Below are 17,764 nucleotides of genomic sequence, written 5' to 3' on the forward strand. Positions count from 1 at the left end.
CGCATACATGGAGAGCTGATGCAGCAAGATGATGCAAAAAAAGAGACACTGATTCTAGGTGCCGCTGACAAGAATACAAGTGGACACAGAACACACCACGAAGGGACACAGACAGCAGACAACTGGGGGGAACGGGGAAGGGGAGAGAAATAAAAATCTTTTTAAAAAATCACTTTAGGGGAAGCAGATGTGGCTCAAGCTGTTGGGGGCCCACCTAACACTTGGGAGGGCCTGGGTTCATTTCCCAGTGCCTCCTAAAGAAGATGAACAAGACAGTGAGGTGATGCAGAGGGCTAGTGCAGCAAGCTGATGCAACAAGATGACATAATGAGACAACACAATGAGGAAACACTACAAGAGATGCAACAAGCAGTGAGTGGATGTGGCTCAAATGGTTGGACACCTCCCTCACATATGTGGGGTCCCAAATTCCATTCCTGGTGCCTCTAAAAAAAAAAAAAAAAAAGAGGAGACAGACAGTGAGTACAATGAGAGGGTGAGAAATAAATAATAAAGTACTTTAAATCCACACCCTTTAACATTCCAGTATTTCAAAGCATCTGTTTAGAAATGATTAGGCTTTGTCTTGAAACTGTTATTCTTTTCCAAACTCAATGTGCAATTATTAAAGGCAGCAACCACTCCACTTCCCCTTGCTCTAGATATGTCTAACAAGAGAAAAAACATCATTGGCTAGTAGTGGAAATTTGATAAAGCAAAAAAATTATTTTCATCTAAGAATATGTTTCTGTTTGATGTGGCTTTAATGGGCATATTTATTACCTTTAAGTTGAAAACATCTCATCTACAGAAATACATTTAATTTCCCTAGCTGTCTAACAACACGAGATATTTGAAATCTTGCCCGATTCAAACCCTGCTTATTAAAAGTAAGTACTAAAATGTTAATGGCCTAATTTAAAGTCAATGAAAATAACTTAAGTATGAAATTAATTTATTGCAGTCACTTTCAGATGAAGGCACCTCTTACAGATGCTTTTCTTTTTTTAAATTTTCATATCCATGATGTTTGTTTGTTTTTTTTTTTGGTGTAGCATCTTTTCTTTTTTTTGTCTTTATTCATTTTTTTAACATTACATTAAAAAAATATGAGGTCTCCATATACCCCCCACTTCCCTCACCCCACTACTCCCCCCATAGCAACATTCTCCTATATCATCATGAGACATTCATTGCATTTGGTGAATACATCTCTGAGCATCACTGCACCTCACAGTAATGAAGACTGAAGAAAGTAATTTATAAAAATGTCTATAACCCAAACTTTATATATTTTCTGTTATGGTATTATCAATATGATATAATGGACCCAAAGGCCTTATGAATAAAATATTGCAAATTGTTTGAAAACATAAAAGACACCTATAGTGAAAAAGCTGGTTTCAAATGAATAAAGAAATATTCAGAAGTCACTCAGCCTTGAAGTCACCAGTAATTCAGTGTCATGGGTCCTTTGAGAATGACCTGGGATTCAAAACAATAAAACCAATGATGGAGGAATCAGGGTCAAAATCAATCAAATCCCCTTCCCATCAACTGCTAAATTGGAGAATTTAATCACAATAGATGAGGGATTCTCCTTTCCAAGGGATTGCTTCGTTAAAAATATAGATGGTATCTTAACACTTGATCAATTTTTCAAATTCTCTCCAAATTAAACATTTCCAAATGAGGTTACAAGCAACTATTTTGAAAACCACCCAAAGTTGACAGTCATCGCTACAATTGCCAAGGAGGTGGTGAGCTAGAGGGCCACCTGTATTATGACCAACTCCAGGAGCTCGCTGAGCTCCCCACAAACTCAGTGATGGGGGCTGAGTCACGTCCCTCAAGTCCTGGTCCCCAGTGCTCTGGGTGAGAGCTATTTGGAAGGATCTCAAAGGTCCTACTAAGATGAGACCAGACTGAGTCAGGAGAACCTTCAGAGAGCATCTGGACAGACGCCTGTGCAGAAGTGGAGACCACGGGACACAGACGGCCATGTGAAGAGCAGAGGCTGAGCTGCCAGCAGGACACCCCACTGCAGGATGGCATAGCTGCCGACCGCTTGATTTGATGTCTGGCCTCCAATCCCTGAGACAGTGAATTCCTGCTGCCTGTGCTAGGTGTCACAGCAGACCAGGCAGACACAGACACAGATGAGGTTAGGATCCCCTGCTGTAAAGATGAATGTAAGCTCCAATAGATAACGACTTATACTAGACCTAGGAGCTAGACAACAGAGGACCCAGAATTTTACCCAACGCTGGTGAATGCCAAGGTCCATGCTTTCCCTATGATCTCAGCTGCTTCTCACTTGTGGGGTAACTGCCAAAAATGCAGGACGCTGGGGTCATCCATCATTCCTAGGGATTTTTGTCCTCAAGTGAACAAAATTCCATTATTTGCAGTTCAGACCATTGGGAAGAAAGTGCATTGCTGTATCTAGAGTTCAATTGTGCCAATAATGTAACTTTCCTTATATTTCCTCTTGAAGAAAGTAAAACACAAGGGTTTTTTTTTTTGTATACTAGAGATAATATCAAGCAGTAGCAGCTTCTGTATGAAAATAACTGCACCGCTTCCCAGTTACAAATGTGGAGAGCCCATGAACAAAATCCCAGTCACTTAAAATGAGGGGAAAGTTTTAATGTCTTGAAGGTACCTGCAGTGAATGAGTCACCAGCATCACTTAATCAGAAATAGTCTCATGTAAAAACCAGCCTGCCAGATGTGCCCATGTCTTAAATGTGTCTGCCAGTCCCTGGCTGAGGCCCCTTAGGGAAGCTGATTGTCGTACACTGTCCCCAACATAAGGCCAGAGGGGAGCATCGCTGCAGTTTCTAGGTGTCAGCACAATGGGGACATCAGGCCCTAGGCACCCCCCCTCTCTGTGGAAGGGGCCCCTGGGCCTTTGAGGCCTGGTGCAAACCTCAGGCTGGAGAAATGTGCCCGAAGCCAGGAGCCTTCATGCTGGGTACATTGTTCTTCCTTTAGGAGTCAGCCCTCGCATGGTCAGCACGGCTGTGATCATGGGTCAGTGGTTCGACAGGCTGGTGGATGTGCTTCCCGTAGATGGAAGACGTCAGCACCCCAACGGGCCATTTGTGCTCCTGTTGGGGATCATCGAGGTGCTCCCATCAGCAGGGTTCTGCCGCTGCAGCTGCCTGACTCCCAGGAAGGGGCACAAGGAGGGGGCGTGCACCTATACCCAACCATGGTGCATCAGGCGGATGCCTGCACACCTGTACCCTGCCTAGGTGTGTCACGTGAGTGCCCATGAACCTTCACCCTGCCTAGGTGTGCCAGGTGGGTACCTGTGCACCCACACCCTGTCGAGGTGTGCAAGGTGGGTGTCTATACACCTGCACCCCAACAGGTTGCACTACATGGGTGCCTGCAGATCTGCACTCTGCCTAGGTGCACCAAGTGGGTGCCTGAGCACTCGCACCCTGCCACAGTGCTCCAGGTGGACACCTGTACACCTGCACCCCATGTTGTGCCAGGTCTGCGCCTGCACACCTGCACCCACCAAGATGCACCAAGGTACACCTGCACCCCTCCACCCTGGTCCCTTACAGGCTACTCCGAGGCCCGAGGTGCTCTTTTACCAGGCAAACCTCTGTCCCCTGTGCTCAGAACCCACCGGTGTCTTCAGGTCCCTCCAAGGTAAATGTGAAGCTCTTGCAGTGCCTTCAGGCTCTACAGCCTGGGCCCCTCTACCCTCTGACCACACTTCATGTCCTCCATTCTTTTTCCTTCTCTCCCAGCCCACCTCCTGCCTGCCCCTGGCTCTCTTTCTTGCCCCAAACACACAGGGCCCCTTCCAGCTTCGGGACCTTCATCTTAGCTGTTTCCTTGTCCTGGACCCGTGGGTCTTTCTCCTGCCAGTCCCCTTCCCATCAGGTCTCAGTTCAAAAGGGTCCCCCCAACCCAGCCCAAGCAGACCCCCTGCCCTCACCACCTCCCCACCCCCCCTCGCCCATTTAACATTTTGCCCTAAACTGCTTTATTTTCGGCATACCACTTATCACTGCCTAGAATTAGGTTCACTGTGTATTTACCTTTTATTTTTTTTCTCATGGGAATGTAAGCCCTCAGAGGGCAGGGACTTTTGTCTCGTGGCCTTTAGGCACTGGAAGCTGATAGCAGGTGATCAAAAGGTATCTGCTGACTACATGGATATAAGTAATGCCAGGCATGCTTTTCTCATGAGAGAAAAACTCAGAATGAATGAACGTGAACAAAAATGATAGACATAGTTCAGTGTCTGTGACATAAGAGGCCACACCTCATAGTACCTCCAGCACTTCCTTTCACATTGAAATAAAAATCACTGTGAAAAAGTGATATAGTGGCATTCTTAAACAGCAGTAGCAACAAGCAAAAATCCAATGATTCCCACCAGAAGCTTGTGTATTATAATTTCTGAGTGTATTAAATAAAAGCTATCTACTCAGCAACTGGCCTACATTAAAGGCACAGTCCTCAGATCAGACTTTGTGAGGCTAATGCCAGAGTATGGAAATGCAGCAGGCAGTTAGGCCTGTCGAGACCTAATGTTGGGAAGCAATATCCTGGGAAAGAATACTAAAAATCATCCTCAATTAGGTGATATGGGAAAGCATGGAAAATTGTTCAGGCTACTTCAAGTGTAATAATTAGCTTTTCCCCTTTCTGGTGATGATGAAGTCGTGTGATATGTTCTGATAAAGAATACACTTTTTTACAATGTTAAATGTGATCTCTACTGCATCTTATTACAGAGTCTTACCCTCTTAGGAAAGTGGTCAACTTTATATTAAGTATTATTTTACAGAAGTGTCCTCTTTATTCCTGAAAGAGTCAGCAGTGGAGAATGACTTTCCCAGAGTCTTTCTTGTCCTTCTTCTAATGATAGACCTTTGACTGTAAAGAGGTGCTACAACCTTCTTCACAGATGAACTTAGGTGGAGTGGTTGAAGCCTTAGCAAAGGGTCCTTATCATGGAATCCTAATGTCAGGGCAGCCAACTGATTACTCACCACATGGTCTTGCCCTTCCCTCCAGCCCCAGTTTAGTAAAATATATCCCCTGCTGCCCCTGGTCCACAGTGACTCAAGTGGAAAGATCTAGAGGTGGTCCTGGGTTCCTCTTGCTCCACAGCTCACACCAGGTCCATCAGCACATGGGCCAGCTCACTTCTCAGACTGGAGTTCTAGTTCCACCACCTCTGCCTGGACTGGTCTTCCCATTTAGACTCAAGGTTGCCCTGTGGCCTGCTCTGCACCTAGTCTGAAAAATGCTTTTTAAAATGAATCAGGGAAGCAGTTGTGGCTCAACTTATGGAGCATCTGCCTATCACAGAAGAGGTCCAGGGTTTGATACCCAGGGCCTCCTGGCCCATGTCGTGAGCTGGCCCACAAGCAGTACTGCCATGTGCAAGGAGTGCTGTGCCACACAGGGGTGTCCCATGTGTAAGGGAGCCCCACATGCAAGGAGGGCACCCTGCAAGGAGAGCTGCCCTGCACAAAAAAAGCAAAGCCTGCCCAGAAGTGGCACTGCACACATTGAGAGCTGACACAGCAAGATGGCACAGTAAAACAGTGAGTTTCCCAGTGCCATATGACAAGAATGAAAGCAGACACAGAAGAACACACAGCAAATAGGCAAAGAGAGCAAACAATAGAGGGAAAGGGGAGAGAAATAAAGCAATCTTAAAAATATATATATAAAATGAATCCGCTCCTGCACTTCCTGGCTGGAACGCCCTCAGAGATCCCCACTGCTCCCAGAACAAAGCTCCTTCCTTCAGCCCGAGTCCCACTCATGGCCAGGCAAGCCTCAGCCTCCAGGTCACCTCTCCACTGTCCCCATATGCCAGGTGCTGTTGCACCTCTGTGCTTCCACACAATCCCTTCTGTCTGACCAGAGCACCCCCGAGCTGCTCTTCATGCAGCCAGTTCCCTCATCCTTGATTCCTCAGGTCCCATGCCACCTCCTCTGAGAAGCCCGCCGGCCCTGTGCTCCTCCCAGGTGACCTGCTGCAGCCTCGGCCATCTCTCCCCATGAGCGCTGCTGTCCTGCTACAACTCAGTGCAGCTGACTACACGAAAACCCCTTTCTCAGAAAACTGTCAGGAGGCAGAAAAAGGATCTGCTCCATGTGCAGTGGTGATGCTGGCTTAGCACTGAGCCTGGGAGGAAGAGTCCTGATTGTGCAGGAGTCCTGGAGTCCAGGGTCCCAAGAAGAACTGAGACAGCCAGAATTCAGAGATAAGCAAAGCCTTATTTTTACCTGTGAAAAAGAATCGCTTAGTGTTGCTCTCATTTATTGTTCAATTCTACAAAACTAAATAACTGAATCATAAAAATTAACACACAAGGAACATGACCGAAGACAGAAGCTGTAAGAATAGCTTAGTCATAGCTGCTGGGTACAGTATGACTCAGGAGAGCTGCCAGATCCCCTGAGTTATGAAAAGCAAACTGAACACAATATTACAATACATATACATCCATACATTAATCTGGTAATAGCTTGTGGATTTCCCGTCTTAACGTTACCTCCTCGTTAACGTGAAGTCCAAGGCTTTTTGCATATTCTCTGTCATCTCAGTGCAATTTCTGATTGGAATCTAGGTTGTTCTTAAAAATGCAGTCATACAGGGAAACAACACCTGTCTTGGAATAAAAAGAGAAAGAAAGGCATGTGTTTATTTGAGCTGAGTCTTCAAAGCCTGGTGAAACACAGATGCTAACCTGTCCCTGATGGAGTGCAGAGGCTTAGAGTTTCCAGGCTACAGCAAGTATCTGGGGGTTGGGGGGTCTCCCCTTAGAATGGAACTGGCTGTGGCCCAGAGCAGGGAATTGAGGTCCTGCCAGCAAGGGCAGGTGCCCCCGGAGCTGAGGGGCCCAGAATGGGGCACAGCCCTCTTTTCTTCTCCACTCATTTTAGCTCCCTCAATTTTTCCTCTTTTCCATTTTTTCTCCATTTCCTTTTCCATTTCACCTATCTTTTTCTTACTTGTCTTCTTTTTCTTATTTGTGCTCCGCCCCCTGCTTTTGTTTCAGGCCTGCCTAGAATCCATTTATTTATTCATTCAATCATTCACTCGTTCATTCTGCAAATATTTACTGAGTCCTCACCTTGTGCCATGCCAAAAATGGTGCAGGGTCCAGGACTTGCTCCATCTAATGTTTCATCAAGCTACCAAGTAAGATCACAAACCTCTGGACTTAACAGCTGATACTCAGCTTTCTCCCAGGAATGGCTGCCCAGCTCTCTGTCTCTGATTCCATCACTTGAGCACAAACTTTATCGGAGTCAAATACCAGAGGGTATCGGGAATGAAAGACAAAGAAAGATTGAGTTCAGGGGACTGTGAGCATTGAAGCCTCAAGCTCATCAGACAAGTTTATTAATATCAGGAGTTTCTTTATATACCCTAAGCAACTGTGAGAACCAGCAACTATTCTAGCTAACTATTCCTATTACCTCATCTAAATAACACAGTGCACAGTGGATAAGATAGTTACCAAATCTCATAATGTTCTATTATATTATTGAAACAAATATACTCATTAATCTTGTTGCCCAGGTTACTTGAGATATCAAGTCTAGGTTCTGCTGGAATGTTATGTTTCCCAGATAGATTAACCACCTGCACGTATATCTCTAGGGACAGCATGACCCAGTGGTCAGAAAGTAACTTGCTTCCATGGAAACATGCCTTTGTTTCCCACGTTTCCCCCTTTTTGTTTTAGTCAAGGTGGCTGTGCCTGTCTTAGGTTGCCCTCCTCTGAGAGTCTTACCCGTCATTGACTACCAGCCAAGCACTCTGACCATGGGGAACTATATCAGATTTTTTGCAAGTACCAAATTATTATCTTGTCCCATTGCATCAACATGGTACAGTCTTTGATAGACTTCTTGTCCCAGGCAAGCAACAACAATGAGCAACATGATTAATACACAAAATCCTATTCCTAATGCTGATAAAAAATGTTGAGACTTCCACCAATCTACTGGATTAAATTTATTAAAATGAAAAATTAAATCATTAAAGATATCTTTATCATCAGCTACATCTATTTGATTATGAGACATTTCTAATATTCTTTTTTGTAATTCTTCTATTTCTAATGACATACTACCTTTATGACCTATCAAATGAGTTTTAATCTTTTCCCAATCAAACCTAAAATTATTATAAGCAAGTGGAGTAATACAGAAGTTATTTTCATTCCAATCACATTTCAGTCCCCTAAGTAGATTTGTTATATATTTGATCTCCAAGATGTAAAACTGCTGATTCTAAATCATTAGAATTTAATTTTCCATCCATATGTTCTTGATTATGCCATAAGTCACTAGCATTCTTATGCCATTCATGCACGTATTGTTAAGTCTGCACCATCTCATGCAAGGTCACAGTAGCTATAGCGGCAGCTGCAATGACACCAATCAGTCCTAATATACCAGCTATTAGCAGTCCCACAAATCACTTCAAGCACTTCAGGATTTCTCGAGATATATGGAACAGCAGTTGACTCTCAGGCGACGATTGCCAAATTCAGTTCAGTCGCACTGGAATCCACACTCCCCACCGCCTTTGAGCTATTGTAATGAAATCTCCAATCTGTAAAATGTTCTCAAACAGGTATGCAAAGCCCTACTTTTATAAAATAGAGCATTCTCAGTTATAGTTAATTTTCCAACCACAAACACATAAGGATCTCTTACACACTCCTGAAGATGGTGAATTTGATTTAAATGCAGATATTGACCATTCTTACTATTATTCCCAATCCATTCTATAGTAGGAGCTATTCCTAAAAAAAACTTTCCACAAATTATTTTATGTATAGATGTAATGTTACACTGTGGAGAAGGGACCCATTTCCCTTTATATTTCCAAACACTATTATTTTTAGTAAAAATTATTTTTTGTTGTCCTTTACTATTTAGACCATGCCAAATAAATCTGTCATTATATTCAATGGGACTCCCCATAGGGGCACTTTCCTACACTATTCTATAGGAATCATTAAAAATGACAGATCCTCTTCCTATATAGCACCCTTGCCATCCTTCTTTATCTCTGTCTTTTTGCGGACAATCATAAGTAAGATTTTTGGTCATGATTAAATTGTAAGAGGGAAATAAAGTCACAATAAACTGAGTATTATTATTTTTGAAGATAATTATGGCCCAATTTTTAACATACATACAGGAAGGATGGTTACCAATGCATAAGGGTCAATAATCAAATGGTAATATGAGATGATAGATTCTTTGTCCTTCCTCATAGGGTTTAACTGGCAATCGATCATCAATTGGTCCAGGGAATATATGGGTCTTATTCAGATATATATGAAAGAATGGATCTTTCCAGGTTAACACTCTAAGTAATGGGGGGATAGGTACATAGGCCCAGTAAGTGTAATTACCAGCAGCTTCCTCATTACTTATGATCACCATCATCAGAAGTTGCAGGAGACCCCATCTCTTCATTCCGAGGTTTAATCCTCTTCACAGGTAACCAAATTTGTTCTCCATTTTCTGAAATGACAAGAGCATAGCCTCTCCCCCATCCTTTAATCCCATCTTTTTTCCATTCATTGCTTAAAATATCTTTCCAGAATATTGGTTGATCTTCATTACCTGTATCCACTGTAGATGTTTGACATTTTCCAAAGTGACATTCCACAGGTGTCAATGAATTATAAACATTAAGAAAATTTAAAGTAAATAAAGCTTTTGCCAGTTGATCTTTTGGTGTTATAATACCACCATCTCCTCCTTTTTGTTTTAAAAGCATAGTTTTTAGGGTATGATGGCTGCATTCAACTATGGCTTGACCTGTAGGATTATAAGGAATGCTGGTAACATGTTCAATACCATATTTTAAACAGAAAGATTCAAAGGATTTACTAATGTAAGAAGGTCCATTATCAGTTTTAATTTTCAGAGGGCATCCTATTACAGCAAAAGCAGAGCATAAATGTGAATGAACATGATGAAAACATTCACCACTTGTGCAGTAACCCACAAAAAATGAGAGTAAGTAGCAATGCAAACATGGACATATCGTAATTTATCAAATGATGGTATATGAGTAACATTCATCTGCCATAGTTGATTAGGACCCAGACCTCTGGGATTAGTCTCAGCCTGAAAAGGCACTGTAGTTAAGGGTCCACAGGTGGGACAGGTGCGAATAATTTCTTGAGCTTGATGTTTTGTTAATTGAGGAAATTTATGTCTAAGTCCCTTAGTATTAATATGAGTTAATGCATGGTATTTACTGGCATTTTGCAAACATTTTACTAATAAATCAGCTCTTGCATTTTGGGTAGCTAGAGGATCAGGAAGAGAAGAATGAGACTGGATATGAGTAATATATATGGGCTGATTTCTTTGCCAAATGAGGGCTTGAAGGTCAGGAAAAAGTTGAGACAATTCATCAGTAATAAAAATATGAGATGTTTCAATATGGCTTACAGTTAAACAAACATATTCGGAGTCAGAGACAGTATTTAAGGGCTCTTGAAACATTTGTAAAACCTTAATGATGGCTGAAAGCTCTGTGAGTTGAGCAGATGAATAAGGAGTTTGTTAAACCTGTTCTTTTTGAGAAGTAACATATGCTGCTTTTCTCTTACTATTACTATCAGTAAATACTGTACAAGATGGTTGGGCTATGCACATAGCCCTGAAAGCACTGCAAAAGTTCATTGTTGGTTTTTTTACAGAAAGAGGAATGCAGCTGGCTTGACTTGTTTAAGAAGACACTAAAGAAAGTTTTAGCAAGATTTAAAACTAAGTGATAGCAACACAGCTGGACATTAACTTCTTGCAACAAACTGGCAGTGTTTGGGATTGCTGCATACTACAGTGTTGTTACTTTAATCTATGATAAGAGGTTTTTCTGTGACACATGCTCTTATAATAATTAAAACCATAATTAACCACATTGTACTTTTCTTTAATATTATGCTGAAATATTGGTAACTTTATATACTCTTAAGCATTTATAGAAACCTTGTACTCATACAACTTTAATTAACAGAGGGTTAAAGGAAAGAAAAAACTCGTTAATTTTATAACACTTTTAAACACCTTCTATTCAACTTATATTAAATGAACTTAACTATTACTTTAATTTTTCTTTCAAGGTAAAAGAACAAATCTCTTATAATTAGTTTGGAATAAAAGGCTACTTTTTAGGATTTAATTTTGAGAAAGTAGGTTTGAACATTATGTTCCTTTAAAAGAGATAAGTGTTTTCCTTTTTGGAACACTGAGTAAATGATGAGGTTAAAGCACATGAAGCTATTTTGATAAAACAGATTTTCTTTGTATACTGATTATTGAGGATAAAAACTTTTATCAAAACAGATTAATGATTTGAGAGGCTTTAGAACAAAATTTTAACTTTGCATTAGTATACTACTTAATACTAAACCTTTTAAAATTTTATAGATAGACCCATCAAATTTTATTTAACTTTAATCTTTAAAATTTCTTTTCTATGAACCTTTTACACTTTAGTATTCACCTAGGTTTTGTTCCAAACTCTACTCTTTTCCATTAATTAATCATCTTATCTTAGGACAAAATCATCTTCTATTTCCTTAATAATAAAAACACATTCCATATAGCCCACATACGAAGTTATCAAGCAAACTTCTTATAACATAATACCATCAACACTAAACAAGGTTGTTAAAATAATGAACTTTTTTTTTAACTTTAAATACTTAGTAGCATGCAGTATCAGAAACAGTCTCCTAGAAGCAAGTTGTCAGGGGAGGCTGGCTGCTGACAAGTTTTCCTGTTATAAAATTACCTTTTATTATTATTATTATTTCAGGTTTGTTTAATAATGACCTTTTGGAATTAGCCATTTAAACACTTTAAGCAATGCTACATTAAATTTCTTATAATTATTTATATCCATATAGACTATAATTATAAGACAAATTTTACCTTCACAGAACACATTTCTTTACTTAAATTTACCACAATACTTTCTATAACTTGCCACATGCATTTAAGTTCCAAGAGTTTATGAAAATTAGCCATCCTACTTTAGGACAAAACACACATTTTTGGATTATATTCTATAAGACTATATTGAGACTTGAAGTTCAGGATTTAAATCAATAACTTGAAGTTATTGATTTAAAACTGAAATTTCCTTTTTAAATTTTGACAAAAACTTTCTACTACTTTTATTATCCTGGTTAAATAAGCCCAATCAGAACTAGCATGGAAACAAAACAGAACACCAATGTTGCCATGTTTTTCTCTTTTTTCAGTGGCTTACCTCTATTAACCCCCACTAACCCACAGCTACATTGTCATGTAGACAGCAGGGGGTTTGCAGAGTTGCTGCCAGAATAGTTTCCTTATCTTAGTGAACACTTTATCAGAGAGTTTTCTTACAAGCCTGATTTCACTAACAAGGACTTTATTTAGTATTTTTACCTATTTTAAATCTTTCAATAGTTTAAAAGGTATTGGCTCAGGATGAAACTCGGCACCCCCTTGCAGATTCTTTGTATCTGGTGGTATCGCATATAACGTTAGGGGGAAAGCAGATAATGGTTTAACATAAGGTAAAGCATCGGCAAAATCTGAAAACATTTTAATTTAGGCTTAGTAACAGAAGGCAATTCAGTAGGTGCAGAGGATTGTACTGGATACACAGAAGGTATTTCATTAGGACACTTCACTGAGCTTTTATTGATGAAAGGGTTAATATCAGGATGAGGGAAAAAACCTGATGGTTCCCCATTCACCTCAAGCTCCTGTTTTTGTTCCAATTTACTTTCTTTCATTTCAAATTTACTTATGGGCTTAGAAAATACAGGAATTTCATCTTTCTCTCCTTCTTTAGACTGTAAAGGATCTAAGGCTGCTGCAATTTGTTGTCCTAAAACCCACACCGACAGGGGTATAGTTTTTCTTTTTTGGTATGCTCTAAGTGGCACCTTCATTACTTGTTTCCACTGTTTAAGATTTAAAAGATTTTTCACTTGTGGCTGAAACCAATAACACTGTTTTTGTATTAAAGCAAACAATTCTATTAACTCACAACTTTTTACAGGCACCGTACTAGCTTTCAATAAAGTTTTTAACACTTGCAAATATGCTTCCACATGTCCCATTTGATTATCCGTTACCCTGATGATTTCTCGAAAATGTTACTTGATCTTGAAGACACAAGTCACTCTGCTTTGGACATTTCACAACCCTTGATGAGGTCTTTTCCATGGTCCCCGATACTGATTTGGAAGCCTCACTAACTTCTTCGGGCCCCACATTGGGCACCAGCTGTTGGAGTTGACGGCCCCAAAGGGTATCAGAAATGAAAGACAAAGATTGGGTTCAGGGGATCTGCAAGCATTGAAGCCTCAAGCTCATCAGACAAGTTTATTAATATCAGGAACTTCTTTATACACCCTAAGCAACAGTGAGAACCAGCAACTATTCTAGCTAACTATTCCAATTACCTCATTCTACATAACACAGTGCACAGTGGATAAGATAGTTACCAAAGCTCATAATGTTCTATTATATTATTGAAACAAATATACTCATTAATCTTGTTGCCCAGGTTACTTGAGATATCAAGTCTGGGTTCTGCTGGAATGTTATGTTTCCCAGAGAGATTAGCCACCTGCACGTATATCTCTAGGGACAGCATGACCCAGTGGTCAGAAAGTAACTTGCTTCCATGGAAACAACATGCCTTTGTTTCCCACAAGACTTAAATAAACAGTGTACTCTGTCTTGAGGGGCATGGCTTGTGTGCTGGGTTTCTCCTTCATGTCTTCTACTGTATTTCTTAAGTTTTCTTTAGTAAGCTTGTACTGCTTTTGAAAAAATTAACCATTGCTGAATCCTAGGAATGTGTAATAGAAAAGGAGTTACTTGTTCGGTTGTTAGTCAAGAGTCAGCTGTGTACAGTCAAATCCCTCTATAGAGACAAAAATATTTTATCATATCCTATAATACTTGGTATTTCATATATATATGCATATATAACACATGCATATATACATGTGTATAAATATAAAATATTTGTACTCCCGCATACATCATTGTCTAGAAAACCATGCTGTTAAAAATCATTGGGTTTTTTTTTTAAGATTTTTAAAAAGTTCTCTCCCACCTTCCATCACCCCCCAGTTGTCTGCTGTGTGTTCCTCTGTTTGCTTATATTCTTGTCAGTGGCAGCAGGAATCTGTCTTTTTGTTGCATCATCTTGCTATGTCAACTCTCCCTGTGTGAGGCGCCACTCCTGGGCAGGCTGCACTTTTTTTTTGATGCTGGGCGGCTCTCCCCATAGGGTGCACTCTTTGGAGTGGGGTTTCCCTATGTGGGGACACCCCTGCATAGCATGGTACTCCTTGCGCTCATCAGCACTGCACATAGGCCAGTTCACCACATGGGTCAGGAGGCCGTGGGTTTGAACCTTGGACCTCCCATGTGGTAGGTGGATGCTGCTGCATTTTGAGGCAAATATGCTTCCTATCATCTTTTTTTAATTTTTAATTTTATTAAAGTTAGATCACAAAGAATGTTACACTAAACACATAAAAACAAACAAACAAAAAAAACAGAAGAGGTTCCCATATAACCCATTCCCCACTCCACCCCTGCTAATATCTTTTAATGCCTGAATTTTTTCATCCCAGCTTGTTCTTAAAGGGAAAGTTATCTAATAAAAGAAGAAGAAATGCATGTGCTAGCTGTTCTTTAATCCTCCCCATGTATGTCACTCTGGCTGCCTTAGATCCTCCCAGCAGTGAAGTCAGACACTTGGTTTCACTAAATTTGGGGAGTATCAGGTCTCTAACCTAATGCCAGGTTGCCTAAGCTTGTTTTTGCATTACTTGTTCCCTGTGGATAGTAACACTAGGAAGCATTTCCACCAACTGCAAGGCACATGGTAGAAGGTAGCAGTTTAGAGAATGCTGCACAGATGCAGAGTATGTTGGAAAACCCAGTAACCCCCATCCTCACCAACTCCAGGAACTCAGACTGGGTGAACGCTTCAGCTGAGCCTCTACAAACCCTTCACACACCTTCCATCCTGTGCAAGACACCTGGTCCTTCTGGAGGAGATGAGAAGATAGTCGGCCTGGCTGTCCTCCACAGCCACCTTTTTAAGGGCAACAAGACAGTCCTTAGTATTGTTTTAAAATTCTTGAGGATTCCAGGGGCACCTTGCGAAAGGAACTTGTGAGGCTGCTGGAAATCCTGGTGTTCCTGTGCTCAGAGTTGCTTTACAAGATGGGGAGGATGGAAAACCTCCCAGCACAGGCCCAGGGCTCCTGCTCCCGTGCCACCACTGGCAAGAATGAGCCCCCCCAAACCCAAGCTTCCTTCTGCTGCTGCCTTCATGTTCATCAACTTCTGGTATGGGTACAGGGTGGCCTGGCCCACCATGGCCTTCACTTCTGCTGAAAGCATAGCCTCCAGTATGGCTTGTACACTCCTAGGTTAATAAGAAGCCCAAACCCCGGGCCAGTGGTAAAGTTCTCAGTGTTTGGTACTGTGAAAATTGGATAGCTCTTGGGGGAAAACATAAACTTGTATCTTCCCATTTCATAGTAGACAAAAGAAAATGCTGGATGGGTTTTAAAAAGTAAGGGATAAAACAACTCTAAGGATCCTCTAATCATCAAAGCAATATGGAAAAATCACAAAGATAATAATCACTTTGACTATATGTATTAGTCATTCAAAGGGTACTGATGCAAAGTACCAGAAATCTGTTGGCATTTATAAAAGGGATTTATTTCAGGTAGAAGCTTACAGTTACAAAGCTATAAAGGGTAAGTTACTTCCCTCACCAAAGTCTGTTGCCACATGTTGGAGCAAGATGACTGCTGGACTCTGAGAGGGTTCGATCTTTCTCTTCCTCCTAAGGCTCTGTGGTCCTGGCTTCTTAGAGTCTCAGCTGTAGGCTGGCATAAGGCTTGTCTCTCTCCTTGGGGCTTGTTTCCTTCCAGGCTTGGCTACTCTGTTCTCTCCAAAAGGTCAGCTGTAGACCCTCAGGCTCTCTCTCTTCCTGGGGCCTTGGCCATGTCTGTGGAGCCATCTCTATTCCTCTGTGTTCTTCTCCTGTGTGTTTACTTCCTCAGGTTCCAGGATCAAAACTTCAACTCCTTCCTTTGACATGTCTTTTTCTCGGTCAGTCTCTGCCCACTAAGGGGGTGAAGATTCAACATCCTACTGACATGTCCCAATCAAAACCCTGATCATAATTTAATAAAGTAAAAGTGAAACCTCTGAAGTTAATACAATCTCTTATGCCCAGAGGAACAGAACAGTTTACAAACATAATCCAATATCTATTTTTGGAATTCATAAACACTATCAAACTGCTACACTATATAAAAATTAAAGATATTTGAATTAAATAAAACAAAACCCAACATTTTAAAAAATGTAATACACCACGGAGACATCTCATTATCTTTAACGTACATACATAGGAAGTTGATTGGCTGCATGTCACCTCTAGCCGGGAGTGTTATGTCCTCTTGAAGGAAACTTTGTAGGTAAGCCCAGACCAGAAGGCCCTTCAGGAACCCAAGGAAGCTCAAGCACCCCACCCACTCTGCTAGGATGACAGGAGGTCAATTCTCCAAAGGAGAAACTTGACCTTCAGCCAGGGAAAGTTCTGGAATCCAGACCCTCCCCTCTGAGGTTCAGAGGTACTGTCTAGCCCACTTGAGGCCAGCTGGCAGGAAAGAAAGATAATGTGCTCCCCATCACTCTCACGCCACCCCCATATGCCCAGTAAATTAAGGACTTGGAAGCTGGGCTCCTGGTCAGATCTGTGGCTCGAGTCCCTCTCAACCAGCCCACAATGGAACACATATGTGGCGGGGGAACAGCCATGGGGTCCAGCACAGAGACTTGACCTCCAAAAACCTGGTGGAGAGGTGGGAAGCACTCTCCTCCCTCACACCTGAAACCTGGTGCCAAAGTGGACAGGGCGGCCAGCTTGGCGGTGCTCCAGTGGGACTGCAGGGGATGGGCGCCACCCAGCCTGGGGATGGGTCAGCCAGCAGGGGGCAGCGCTAACAGCCGGGGAACAGGGAAAGGGAAGATCCTCAGGGAAAAGGCTGGGCTTCTGAGCTTAGGCAGCCCCTAGGGTTCTTATTCTAGGAGAGGATCCTAAAGGGGAAGAACAGAATCAAGAACTGAGTATGCAATCACCCTACACTGAATGTGAGAGCAAATGGTACTTTATTTTGTTTCCTAAGCTGGAGAACCCAACATAATAGAGTACGATGCACAACAAAACAGAAAGATGTCCATTTCTTCTCCTACTAATCAGTTCTAAAACACTCTTTAAAGTAAGAACAATGAGTAAGCAGCAATGTCTGCCTCCCAAGTCCTGGATTAGTTACCAGGAGCCTACCATAGCTCAGAATAGCCTTCTTTAGCACTGCTGGTGGATGTTATCAGAATCTTAGGCAACTCTCTCTGTGGGGATTTTGCATATTCAGAACTTTTACTGAACAAAATTGAATTCTTCTATCACAGAAAAATAAAGAAAATAATATTCATTACCAGTCAGCCTCAGTTAGTAACATGACCATCTGTTTCCAACAACCAAACTGAAAAATCTGCTTTTCCTTGATTTTTTTCATTTTTTTTTTCTTTCGCTACTTTATGGATTGAAACAGAATGTTATTAATAAAAACGATCTAGATTTAGATGGCATCACAACACAGAGCTTCTGGATTTATTG

At 41.4% G+C, this 17,764-nt stretch overlaps 1 long non-coding RNA gene across 1 annotated transcript; it reads right to left on the reverse strand.

Moving 5' to 3' along the window:
- Positions 1-3,034: 3,034 nt before the first annotated feature.
- LOC131275910 (uncharacterized) lies at positions 3,035-7,350 on the reverse strand. Its single transcript, XR_009183384.1, has 3 exons — positions 7,128-7,350; positions 6,546-6,662; positions 3,035-3,113 (listed from the first exon to the last, which is right to left on the reverse strand). It is a non-coding gene; the product is annotated as an uncharacterized lncRNA (long non-coding RNA).
- Positions 7,351-17,764: the final 10,414 nt, after the last annotated feature.

This window comes from Dasypus novemcinctus, chromosome 25 (genome assembly GCF_030445035.2).
Source record: "Dasypus novemcinctus isolate mDasNov1 chromosome 25, mDasNov1.1.hap2, whole genome shotgun sequence".
Taxonomy (NCBI): Eukaryota; Metazoa; Chordata; class Mammalia; order Cingulata; family Dasypodidae; genus Dasypus; species Dasypus novemcinctus.